The following is an 11,133-nucleotide window of genomic DNA, read 5'->3' on the forward strand; positions in this document are numbered from 1 at the left end:
GGATCTTTCCAGCCGGAGTGTTTTTCGATTTCAAATGTTTGGAACATTTCTGGTGTTATTCCAGAAACGGCCACAAGAGAGCGAACGAGGACGCTTTAGTGAGCGTTTGAAGTTGACAATAAGCATAAATATGCACACAAACTGTAGCTGCCAGCTAATGTATCTCTAATATTTATGTGTAATTAATTTGATGTCGGGGGGATAAGGGGGAACCAAACTTTAGTTCCGCATGTTTGTGTACCCCACGGGATGAGATTATTGGCGCGCTCCATGAGAAAGACTGGGCGTGCGGCAGTCAATGTCTGGAAAGGAGCAAGCAGAATTGGTCCAAGAAATTGTTGGAAAATAATCTCTAAGAAGACGTTTAACCTCATCTTTATTCCTTTGGAGTCTGTGTGGCCAATGAGGTACAGTTTGTTTGCTTTTCTGTGTTAATTAGTGTTTATGTGAATGCCATGTGAAGCCAATTAAGCCTGTGATTTATATTTGTGCTTATTTGTTTAATGTGCATTTATGTCATTTTATGTCAGTTCTAATCCTTACGTTAATTTGTCTTTATATTTATATTTTCTTGTTTTGGTTAGGGTTAGGGTATGCACGCAAACAAATGTCTTAACAACTTGTAACTTGGCACACTTATAGACGACATATGTGGCTGGAACTGACGTGACGGAAAGGTGGGTGTGACTAAGAATGACGACGTGATGGACGTGTAAAGGTTTAATTTTGTCATATCTCAGGAACGGAAGGTCGTACAGAGGCGGGGTTTGGACCGGCGTGTTCAGCATAGCCGAATTATATTGGGTAGACCCACTTCTCAAGTCTCTACAACGTACGGTTCACGCGATATTTCGAACTACAATTCCCCCTCAACCAACAGGTAATGGTAACCTTTAAAATGAATAATGCAAATCTCGCTGAATCTCCAGTCTTCTACCATGTTTTGTTTTTCACCGCACAGGAGTCTTGAAACAATGTTTGAGGAGCGCTACTCCTGATTGGACGGCAGAAAAGACGGAGGGTTGTCCTTTTTCCTGACTTTACTCTGCCCCGGAAAAGGAAGAGACTGCAAGGTGGGTTGGGAAATGTATTGAAAGCATGATAAAGCGACGGTAGTCTCCTTATTTATGTCCCTCCTTTGTGTTATTTTGTATTTTATTTCTAACTACGCAGTTATATTCATTATTACTACATACAGGTAGCACTTCTCTTTTCTTCATCTTGTTCTTCACACTTCTTTTTTCAAAATGTTTGTCGACTTCTGGGGCGGGACTTCCTGTTACCATGGTCCCCAGGAAGCGGAAAGCATCTCTCCGTCGGTGCAATGGCAGCGTCCCTCGTGGGGGCGAGTCAGACGTGGATGCGATGCTGGTGGAGCGACTTTCTGATACAGCGAGGCTTGGGTGTGTGATCTGTGACATCACATCCTGTCAGCACATGGGTTTTTTTTGCAGTGTATTTGCTGTTTTATTTTTTACAGTGTTGGATGTGAAACGTGAACCGGATGGATAGAAATATAAATGTACATTTTCTTCATATTGCCGATCTGATCTGCTCGGAAGATCTGCTTGGACATGAGATTAAAGTATGTATATTTACATTCAGATTGTCTGTGATGTCGTCATTGGTGTTGAGAATTTGTTAATGACTGGTTATCAGCTGGTCGAGTTTATGCTGGCCTCACAGCCAGATGGTACTGGGTTCGAATCGTGTCTGCGTCGGGGTTCTCCCGTTTCCGCCCACCTCCAAAAATGTGCAATTTAGGGGAATCGGTTACTCCAAATTGTCCGTGGTGTGTGAGTGCGTGCGTCGGTGTGTGCACGGGGGTGGGGGAATAGTTGGTAGCAATGTTGAAAAGTTCAAAGAGCCCCAGCTTCAAATCCCACTACGGGAATGGGATAGAGAGGGGGCAGCAGGGTAGACCCAGGGCCGCCTGGGCGGAGTGAAGTGGACCGGTCCAGTTCACTCCGCCCAGGCAAGGCCCTAGGCCTACCCTGCTACCCCCGTTCTACCCCACTCCCCCAGCGGGACTCGAACCCAGGGCCTCCGACACGGTGGTTGGTAGCAATACCAACCACGCCACAGTGCGGGGGAGGAAACTCGAGGCGTTAACAAAGTCATGCTTGTCGGATGATGAGCTGCTATTCCAGACCGCAGCGTGTTGCACTGGAGCTGTGCTTTTTCCTTATGCGACATCACACTGCGTTCTCGGTGGTGCAGTGGGTAGCACACTTGACTCCCGGCCAGAAGCTCCTGGGTTCAAAACCAAGGGGTGCAGCATGTATTTTTTTTTTTTACAAGAATTTGAGGTTTGTTGTTTGGTAAAGTAAAGTAAATGGGAAACGGCGCGTTCAATGACTCCACTGGGGTGTAAAGTTACGAGCGGCGCGCGAGGCTCATGTTTACAGCGAGACATAAACCTGGAATTATGACGTCAAGCCCTGTCAGGACGAGTGATTGTGTACGGCGGTCACTTTCTCTGTCCACTAGGTGGCGTACGGGAACGCCCACAACATTGTAGAAACGCGTTGAACAGATTCTGCAATGCCTCTCACACCTAATAAATACAGAAACGGTCCCAATAACTGCTTTATTTTTCCCCCAATTGTTAAAAACGATAAAGTTTACAGTGTTCCAAAGGGGCAAACGGAGAGTTTGGCAGCAGCGGGTTGGAGAGATGCTCTAAGATGAGGTCGGTCTGACCGTTACCCGTCTACAGCCACCGCGTTCCACCTTATTCTCTGGTAAAAACTCGCCACCTTCCGCACATTTATTGATTATCGTACTCGGTGGCGCAGCCAAGTGGCTGAAATGTTATTAACCCCTAAAATAAAACGACTAAAATTGGTGGAACTGCCAGAATTAAGATCGTTGTGAAATAACGTGCCGTGCAATACTGCTCTAAGGGAGGGGTGGCGGCACATCAAAGGGTACATTTCCACATGGGCTCATCCGTCCCCATCCGTCGGATGACCATCAGTATGGCGTTCATATAAAAGGCCTCGTAGGAATTCTTTGAACATTCATTGGGTCGTACCGTCTGGGAACGGAGAACGCCATCCTATCAGCAAACGGGGGGGATTCGGAGGCATCGACCCGCTGCGGCGCCAAGCTGAGACCAGGAGGGCGTCTGAAATCCCCCCCCGACATCAGGGTGGTACCGTCCACACGTCGGTGTTTATAGATAGCTCTAATATATTAATGTACAAAATATAGAATGTTAAAATATTTGATAAGGTTTGGCGTTCTGAAGTCAAAATACAAAACGGCCGAGATTAGAAAAAGTTCTTTGCTGACATCGTCTGTGTTTCGCGCCTGCGTGTGTGTGTGTGTACCGCGGTCGTAAGTACACGTTAAGGACAATCTTGTACATTATCCCTACTCGCTAGTACTTGCACATTAAAAACGATATTTTCAAACCAGCGCAGTCCCTCGGGAACAGCTGACGGTCCGGGGGGGGTTAACTAAGCACTGTGGAGTCACTGCATACAGTAGAAATATGGATTGTTGTCATATTTCGCGCGGCCGTCTGTGGCAACGCTAAAACCAGCGCAGTCCCTCGGGACAACGTCCCCGCGAACAGCTGACGGTCCGGGGGGGTTAACTAAGCTCTGTGGAGTCACTGCATACAGTAGAAATATGGATTATTGTAATATTTTGCGCGGCGTTGTTTTCTCCAACATGTGGCCTGCAGGGTACAAATCCGGGACCGGGGCCCTTCGGGGTAGAAATCGCATGACCACTTCGACTTACCAACCATAATCTGGACAATAATTACATCGTAGCAAGATTACAGACAGTTGGTTATACACAAATGAAGTACACGTGTTTGCAAGAATAAACTTTAACACACAGAGTATTGAACTGTACGGGCAATCCAAGGCTGGACGGGTTCTCAACAGCAAGAGGGGTCCACAGCAGGGCGGGTCATCCACAGCTGTCCGTTACTGCACGAACGATCTACAAAATCTGGACAACCATTCTGTGCTAGCAAGATTACAGACAGTTGATTATACACAAATGAAGTACAAGTGTTTGCAAGAATACACTTTAATACACAGAACAGTGAACTGCACGGATCCTCCACGGCTGGACGGGTGCTCCAAAGGCAGGAAGGATCCTCCAAGGCGTCAACTGTGGAAAAAAGTAATAACAGAGTCATCCTGGAAGTATGTAACCATTAAATAAATATGCATTTATGTATTTTAATAATACACCAAGTCAAGCAAGTACAACGGCGTCACGACCTTCTGCGTGCCCGGAAAGTGACGCTACGGGCCCCCAAATCAACCCCCCCCACTAAATCTACCCACCGCGCAGTGCACCTTTCTGGGCACGGCTTTTAGCAGCGTGCCCCTGTCCGTTTTTTGAGGAAGGTTCCACTTTGCGAGGGAGAACCGGGACAAACGGCACATCAAACCGCATCAGCGAGTCGAGACGAATCCGATGATGGTGGTCATTTGTCGCTACGACCGGGCGCGGCCTCGTGACGTGCAAAAACCCGGAAGCGGCCTCAGGCTTTGGGCCTAAATTTCTCTCAGTTCACCCCTTGTGCAGAAAAGTCGTACTGGGGAAAACAGAACATCAAACAACATCAGCGGAACGAGACGAGTCCGATGGTGGTGGTCACGTGTCTGTACGATAAGGCACAGCCGCGCAAAAAACCGGAACTGGCGGCAGGCTTTGGGCCTAACTTTATCTTAGTTCACCCCGCGCTTTTAAAACGCGTACCGGAGAAAACAGCACATCAAACAGCAATTTTTTTAATTTTAGGTAAGGTAAGATTTAGTTTACTGATTTTGAATTTAAAGCTTCCTCGCTCACCGTCTGTTTTAAGCACTGCAGCCGCTCATGTCTCACCCGCTTGTCTGACGGCAGCGTCTTGCTGCCAGACCGCTCCTCCGGCCCTTGACCCTCCGGTGTTGCCAGCTTAGGCGCTGCCTTCGCATCAGGTGATGCTGTGAGGGGAGCCTCCGCTGCCTCCGCCGGTCCTGCGTTCTGAGGCCTGGACACAATAAATTTATAAGAATCCAAAGCTTCAAAAAAAAGAGCAGAGCTTTATGAGATTTTTAATATTTGCGGCGAATGTGCTGCTTTTTTTTTTTTTTAATTTATTATTAAAACGCACCGAAACATTTACATACGGCCCATTGCTGATATGAATTTTATATTGCCTCGTGGGCAAAATATAATTACACGGCACGCCAGATTAGCTCACGGCCAAGACAAACACTTAATATTTTCTGGACGCTATTTTAATACAGTTAATTAAGCTACAAGTTCTCTTTCATGGCGCATCATAAAACGCGTCTTGCCTACAACCCTATTAGCTGCGTAAAAACGCACGTGTCTCCCGTCTTGAGTTGCAGAAATCGGTCTCTGTAAGAATAGTAGAACGTTAACTAAGGGTCCTTACCGGAAGACGACGGTTTTTTTTGTTCATCTTGACTTCAATGGAGATTCTGCCGATTGCTGATGCTGATCCGTCGTCTGCTCCTGCCGCTCTTCCCTCCACGACTGGACTGAGCGGAAATCCCCACCCACCTTTAAAACAGATAATCACCGGGCTGATTGGCTGAAAAGTATGACGCAGTTACGCTACCCAGAATGCCCCCGTGGCATGCTGAATAGATAAAGTGTCTTGAATCTCGAAACCTGGAACAGGTGAGGCGGTGGTGTAGTGGTAATTGCCTGTGCCCCGCATCCCAGACGTCTCGTGTTCGAATCCGGCTTGTGGCGCAATTTTGAAAATCAGAAGGGTTAGGGTTAGGGTTAGGGTTAGGGTTAGGGTTAGGGTTAGGGTTAGGGTTAGGGTTAGGGTTAGGGTTAGGGTTAGGGTTAGGGTTAGGGTTAGGGTTAGGGTTAGAGGGTTAGGGTTAGAGGGTTAGGGTTAGAGGGTTAGGGTTAGAGGGTTAGGGTTAGAGGGTTAGGGTTAGAGGGTTAGGGTTAGAGGGTTAGGGTTAGGGTTAGGGTTAGGGTTAGGGTTAGGGTTAGGGTTAGGGTTAGGGTTAGGGTTAGGGTTAGGGTTAGGGTTAGGGTTAGGGTTAGGGTTAGGGTTAGGGTTAGGGTTAGGGTTAGGGTTAGGGTTAGGGTTAGGGTTAGGGTTAGGGTTAGGGTTAGGGTTAGGGTTAGGGTTAGGGTTAGGGTTAGGGTTAGGGTTAGGGTTAGGGTTAGGGTTAGGGTTAGGGTTAGGGTTAGGGTTAGGGTTAGGGTTAGGGTTAGAGGGTTAGGGTTAGAGGGTTAGGGTTAGAGGGTTAGGGTTAGAGGGTTAGGGTTAGAGGGTTAGGGTTAGAGGTTAGGGTTAGGGTTAGGGTTAGGGTTAGGGTTAGGGTTAGGGTTAGGGTTAGGGTTAGGGTTAGGGTTAGGGTTAGGGTTAGGGTTAGGGTTAGGGTTAGGGTTAGGGTTAGGGTTAGGGTTAGGGTTAGGGTTAGGGTTAGGGTTAGGGTTAGGGTTAGGGTTAGGGTTAGGGTTAGGGTTAGGGTTAGGGTTAGGGTTAGGGTTAGGGTTAGGGTTAGGGTTAGGGTTAGGGTTAGGGTTAGGGTTAGGGTTAGGGTTAGGGTTAGGGTTAGGGTTAGGGTTAGGGTTAGGGTTAGGGTTAGGGTTAGGGTTAGGGTTAGGGTTAGGGTTAGGGTTAGGGTTAGGGTTAGGGTTAGGGTTAGGGTTAGGGTTAGGGTTAGGGTTAGGGTTAGGGTTAGGGTTAGGGTTAGGGTTAGGGTTAGGGTTAGGGTTAGGGTTAGGGTTAGGGTTAGGGTTAGGGTTAGGGTTAGGGTTAGGGTTAGGGTTAGGGTTAGGGTTAGGGTTAGGGTTAGGGTTAGGGTTAGGGTTAGGGTTAGGGTTAGGGTTAGGGTTAGGGTTAGGGTTAGGGTTAGGGTTAGGGTTAGGGTTAGGGTTAGGGTTAGGGTTAGGGTTAGGGTTAGGGTTAGGGTTAGGGTTAGGGTTAGGGTTAGGGTTAGGGTTAGGGTTAGGGTTAGGGTTAGGGTTAGGGTTAGGGTTAGGGTTAGGGTTAGGGTTAGGGTTAGGGTTAGGGTTAGGGTTAGGGTTAGGGTTAGGGTTAGGGTTAGGGTTAGGGTTAGGGTTAGGGTTAGGGTTAGGGTTAGGGTTAGGGTTAGGGTTAGGGTTAGGGTTAGGGTTAGGGTTAGGGTTAGGGTTAGGGTTAGGGTTAGGGTTAGGGTTAGGGTTAGGGTTAGGGTTAGGGTTAGGGTTAGGGTTAGGGTTAGGGTTAGGGTTAGGGTTAGGGTTAGGGTTAGGGTTAGGGTTAGGGTTAGGGTTAGGGTTAGGGTTAGGGTTAGGGTTAGGGTTAGGGTTAGGGTTAGGGTTAGGGTTAGGGTTAGGGTTAGGGTTAGGGTTAGGGTTAGGGTTAGGGTTAGGGTTAGGGTTAGGGTTAGGGTTAGGGTTAGGGTTAGGGTTAGGGTTAGGGTTAGGGTTAGGGTTAGGGTTAGGGTTAGGGTTAGGGTTAGGGTTAGGGTTAGGGTTAGGGTTAGGGTTAGGGTTAGGGTTAGGGTTAGGGTTAGGGTTAGGGTTAGGGTTAGGGTTAGGGTTAGGGTTAGGGTTAGGGTTAGGGTTAGGGTTAGGGTTAGGGTTAGGGTTAGGGTTAGGGTTAGGGTTAGGGTTAGGGTTAGGGTTAGGGTTAGGGTTAGGGTTAGGGTTAGGGTTAGGGTTAGGGTTAGGGTTAGGGTTAGGGTTAGGGTTAGGGTTAGGGTTAGGGTTAGGGTTAGGGTTAGGGTTAGGGTTAGGGTTAGGGTTAGGGTTAGGGTTAGGGTTAGGGTTAGGGTTAGGGTTAGGGTTAGGGTTAGGGTTAGGGTTAGGGTTAGGGTTAGGGTTAGGGTTAGGGTTAGGGTTAGGGTTAGGGTTAGGGTTAGGGTTAGGGTTAGGGTTAGGGTTAGGGTTAGGGTTAGGGTTAGGGTTAGGGTTAGGGTTAGGGTTAGGGTTAGGGTTAGGGTTAGGGTTAGGGTTAGGGTTAGGGTTAGGGTTAGGGTTAGGGTTAGGGTTAGGGTTAGGGTTAGGGTTAGGGTTAGGGTTAGGGTTAGGGTTAGGGTTAGGGTTAGGGTTAGGGTTAGGGTTAGGGTTAGGGTTAGGGTTAGGGTTAGGGTTAGGGTTAGGGTTAGGGTTAGGGTTAGGGTTAGGGTTAGGGTTAGGGTTAGGGTTAGGGTTAGGGTTAGGGTTAGGGTTAGGGTTAGGGTTAGGGTTAGGGTTAGGGTTAGGGTTAGGGTTAGGGTTAGGGTTAGGGTTAGGGTTAGGGTTAGGGTTAGGGTTAGGGTTAGGGTTAGGGTTAGGGTTAGGGTTAGGGTTAGGGTTAGGGTTAGGGTTAGGGTTAGGGTTAGGGTTAGGGTTAGGGTTAGGGTTAGGGTTAGGGTTAGGGTTAGGGTTAGGGTTAGGGTTAGGGTTAGGGTTAGGGTTAGGGTTAGGGTTAGGGTTAGGGTTAGGGTTAGGGTTAGGGTTAGGGTTAGGGTTAGGGTTAGGGTTAGGGTTAGGGTTAGGGTTAGGGTTAGGGTTAGGGTTAGGGTTAGGGTTAGGGTTAGGGTTAGGGTTAGGGTTAGGGTTAGGGTTAGGGTTAGGGTTAGGGTTAGGGTTAGGGTTAGGGTTAGGGTTAGGGTTAGGGTTAGGGTTAGGGTTAGGGTTAGGGTTAGGGTTAGGGTTAGGGTTAGGGTTAGGGTTAGGGTTAGGGTTAGGGTTAGGGTTAGGGTTAGGTTAGGGTTAGGGTTAGGGTTAGGGTTAGGGTTAGGGTTAGGTTAGGGTTAGGGTTAGGGTTAGGGTTAGGGTTAGGGTTAGGGTTAGGGTTAGGGTTAGGGTTAGGGTTAGGGTTAGGGTTAGGTTAGGGTTAGGGTTAGGGTTAGGGTTAGGGTTAGGGTTAGGGTTAGGGTTAGGGTTAGGGTTAGGGTTAGGGTTAGGGTTAGGGTTAGGGTTAGGGTTAGGGTTAGGGTTAGGGTTAGGGTTAGGGTTAGGGTTAGGGTTAGGGTTAGGGTTAGGGTTAGGGTTAGGGTTAGGGTTAGGGTTAGGGTTAGGGTTAGGGTTAGGGTAGGGTTAGGGTTAGGGTTAGGGTTAGGGTTAGGGTTAGGGTTAGGTTAGGGTTAGGGTTAGGGTTAGGGTTAGGGTTAGGGTTAGGGTTAGGGTTAGGGTTAGGGTTAGGGTTAGGGTTAGGGTTAGGGTTAGGGTTAGGGTTAGGGTTAGGGTTAGGGTTAGGGTTAGGGTTAGGGTTAGGGTTAGGGTTAGGGTTAGGGTTAGGGTTAGGGTTAGGGTTAGGGTTAGGGTTAGGGTTAGGGTTAGGGTTAGGGTTAGGGTTAGGGTTAGGGTTAGGGTTAGGGTTAGGGTTAGGGTTAGGGTTAGGGTTAGGGTTAGGGTTAGGGTTAGGGTTAGGGTTAGGGTTAGGGTTAGGGTTAGGGTTAGGGTTAGGGTTAGGGTTAGGGTTAGGGTTAGGGTTAGGGTTAGGGTTAGGGTAGGGTTAGGGTTAGGGTTAGGTTAGGGTTAGGGTTAGGGTTAGGGTTAGGGTTAGGGTTAGGGTTAGGGTTAGGGTTAGGGTTAGGGTTAGGGTTAGGGTTAGGGTTAGGAGTTAGGTTAGGGTTAGGGTTAGGGTTAGGGTTAGGGTTAGGGTAGTTAGGGTTAGGGTTAGGGTTAGGGTTAGGGTTAGGGTTAGGGTTAGGGTTAGGTTAGGGTTAGGTTAGGGTTAGGGTTAGGGTTAGGGTTAGGGTTAGGGTTAGGGTTAGGGTTAGGGTTAGGGTTAGGGTTAGGGTTAGGGTTAGGGTTAGGGTTAGGGTTAGGGTTAGGGTTAGGGTTAGGGTTAGGGTTAGGGTTAGGGTTAGGGTTAGGGTTAGGGTTAGGGTTAGGGTTAGGTTAGGGTTAGGGTTAGGGTTAGGGTTAGGGTTAGGGTTAGGGTTAGGGTTAGGGTTAGGGTTAGGGTTAGGGTTAGGTTAGGGTTAGGGTTAGGTTAGGGTTAGGGTTAGGGTTAGGGTTAGGGTTAGGGTTAGGGTTAGGGTTAGGGTTAGGGTTAGGGTTAGGGTTAGGGTTAGGGTTAGGGTTAGGGTTAGGGTTAGGGTTAGGGTTAGGGTTAGGGTTAGGGTTAGGGTTAGGGTAGGGTTAGGGTTAGGGTTAGGGTTAGGGTTAGGGTTAGGGTTAGGGTTAGGGTTAGGGTTAGGGTTAGGGTTAGGGTTAGGGTTAGGGTTAGGGTTAGGGTTAGGGTTAGGGTTAGGGTTAGGGTTAGGGTTAGGGTTAGGGTTAGGGTTAGGTTAGGGTTAGGGTTAGGGTTAGGGTTAGGGTTAGGGTTAGGGTTAGGGTTAGGGTTAGGGTTAGGGTTAGGGTTAGGGTTAGGGTTAGGGTTAGGGTTAGGGTTAGGGTTAGGGTTAGGGTTAGGGTTAGGGTTAGGGTTAGGGTTAGGGTTAGGGTTAGGGTTAGGGTTAGGGTTAGGGTTAGGTTAGGGTTAGGGTTAGGGTTAGGGTTAGGGTTAGGGTTAGGGTTAGGGTTAGGGTTAGGGTTAGGGTTAGGGTTAGGGTTAGGTTAGGGTTAGGGTTAGGGTTAGGGTTAGGGTTAGGGTTAGGGTTAGGGTTAGGGTTAGGGTTAGGGTTAGGGTTAGGGTTAGGGTTAGGGTTAGGGTTAGGGTTAGGGTTAGGGTTAGGGTTAGGGTTAGGGTTAGGGTTAGGGTTAGGTTAGGGTTAGGGTTAGGGTTAGGGTTAGGGTTAGGGTTAGGGTTAGGGTTAGGGTTAGGGTTAGGGTTAGGGTTAGGGTTAGGGTAGGGTTAGGGTTAGGGTTAGGGTTAGGGTTAGGGTTAGGTTAGGGTTAGGTTAGGGTTAGGGTTAGGGTTAGGGGTTAGGGTTAGGGTTAGGGTTAGGGTTAGGGTTAGGGTTAGGGTTAGGGTTAGGGTTAGGGTTAGGGTTAGGGTTAGGGTTAGGGTTAGGGTTAGGGTTAGGGTTAGGGTTAGGGTTAGGTTAGGGTTAGGGTTAGGGTAGGGTTAGGGTTAGGGTTAGGGTTAGGGTTAGGGTTAGGGTTAGGGTTAGGGTTAGGGTTAGGGTTAGGGTTAGGGTTAGGGTTAGGGTTAGGGTTAGGGTTAGGGTTAGGGTTAGGGTTAGGGTTAGGGTTAGGTTAGGGTTAGGGTTAGGGTTAGGGTTAGGGTTAGGGTAGGGTTAGGGTTAGGGTTAGGGTTAG

General features: G+C 48.5%; 2 long non-coding RNA genes across 4 annotated transcripts; one reads left to right on the forward strand and one right to left on the reverse strand.

Moving 5' to 3' along the window:
- Positions 1–278: 278 nt before the first annotated feature.
- Positions 279–1,076, forward strand: LOC137916033 (uncharacterized). The gene is made up of 3 exons (XR_011106459.1): positions 279–407; positions 741–880; positions 962–1,076. It is a non-coding gene; the product is annotated as an uncharacterized lncRNA (long non-coding RNA).
- A 2,899-nt stretch (positions 1,077–3,975) lies between these two features.
- On the reverse strand, positions 3,976–5,515 carry LOC137916032 (uncharacterized). Of its 3 annotated transcripts, none has more exons than XR_011106457.1 (3): positions 5,417–5,515; positions 4,861–5,005; positions 3,976–4,134 (listed from the first exon to the last, which is right to left on the reverse strand). It is a non-coding gene; the product is annotated as an uncharacterized lncRNA (long non-coding RNA). The 3 variants fall into 3 exon arrangements; XR_011106456.1 differs by having other exon boundaries at positions 4,825–5,005; XR_011106458.1 differs by lacking the exon at positions 3,976–4,134 and adding an exon at positions 4,351–4,567 and having other exon boundaries at positions 4,825–5,005.
- Between the last annotated feature and the right edge of the window lie 5,618 nt (positions 5,516–11,133).

This window comes from Brachionichthys hirsutus, unplaced genomic scaffold, assembly GCF_040956055.1.
Source record: "Brachionichthys hirsutus isolate HB-005 unplaced genomic scaffold, CSIRO-AGI_Bhir_v1 contig_814, whole genome shotgun sequence".
Taxonomy (NCBI): domain Eukaryota; kingdom Metazoa; phylum Chordata; class Actinopteri; order Lophiiformes; family Brachionichthyidae; genus Brachionichthys; species Brachionichthys hirsutus.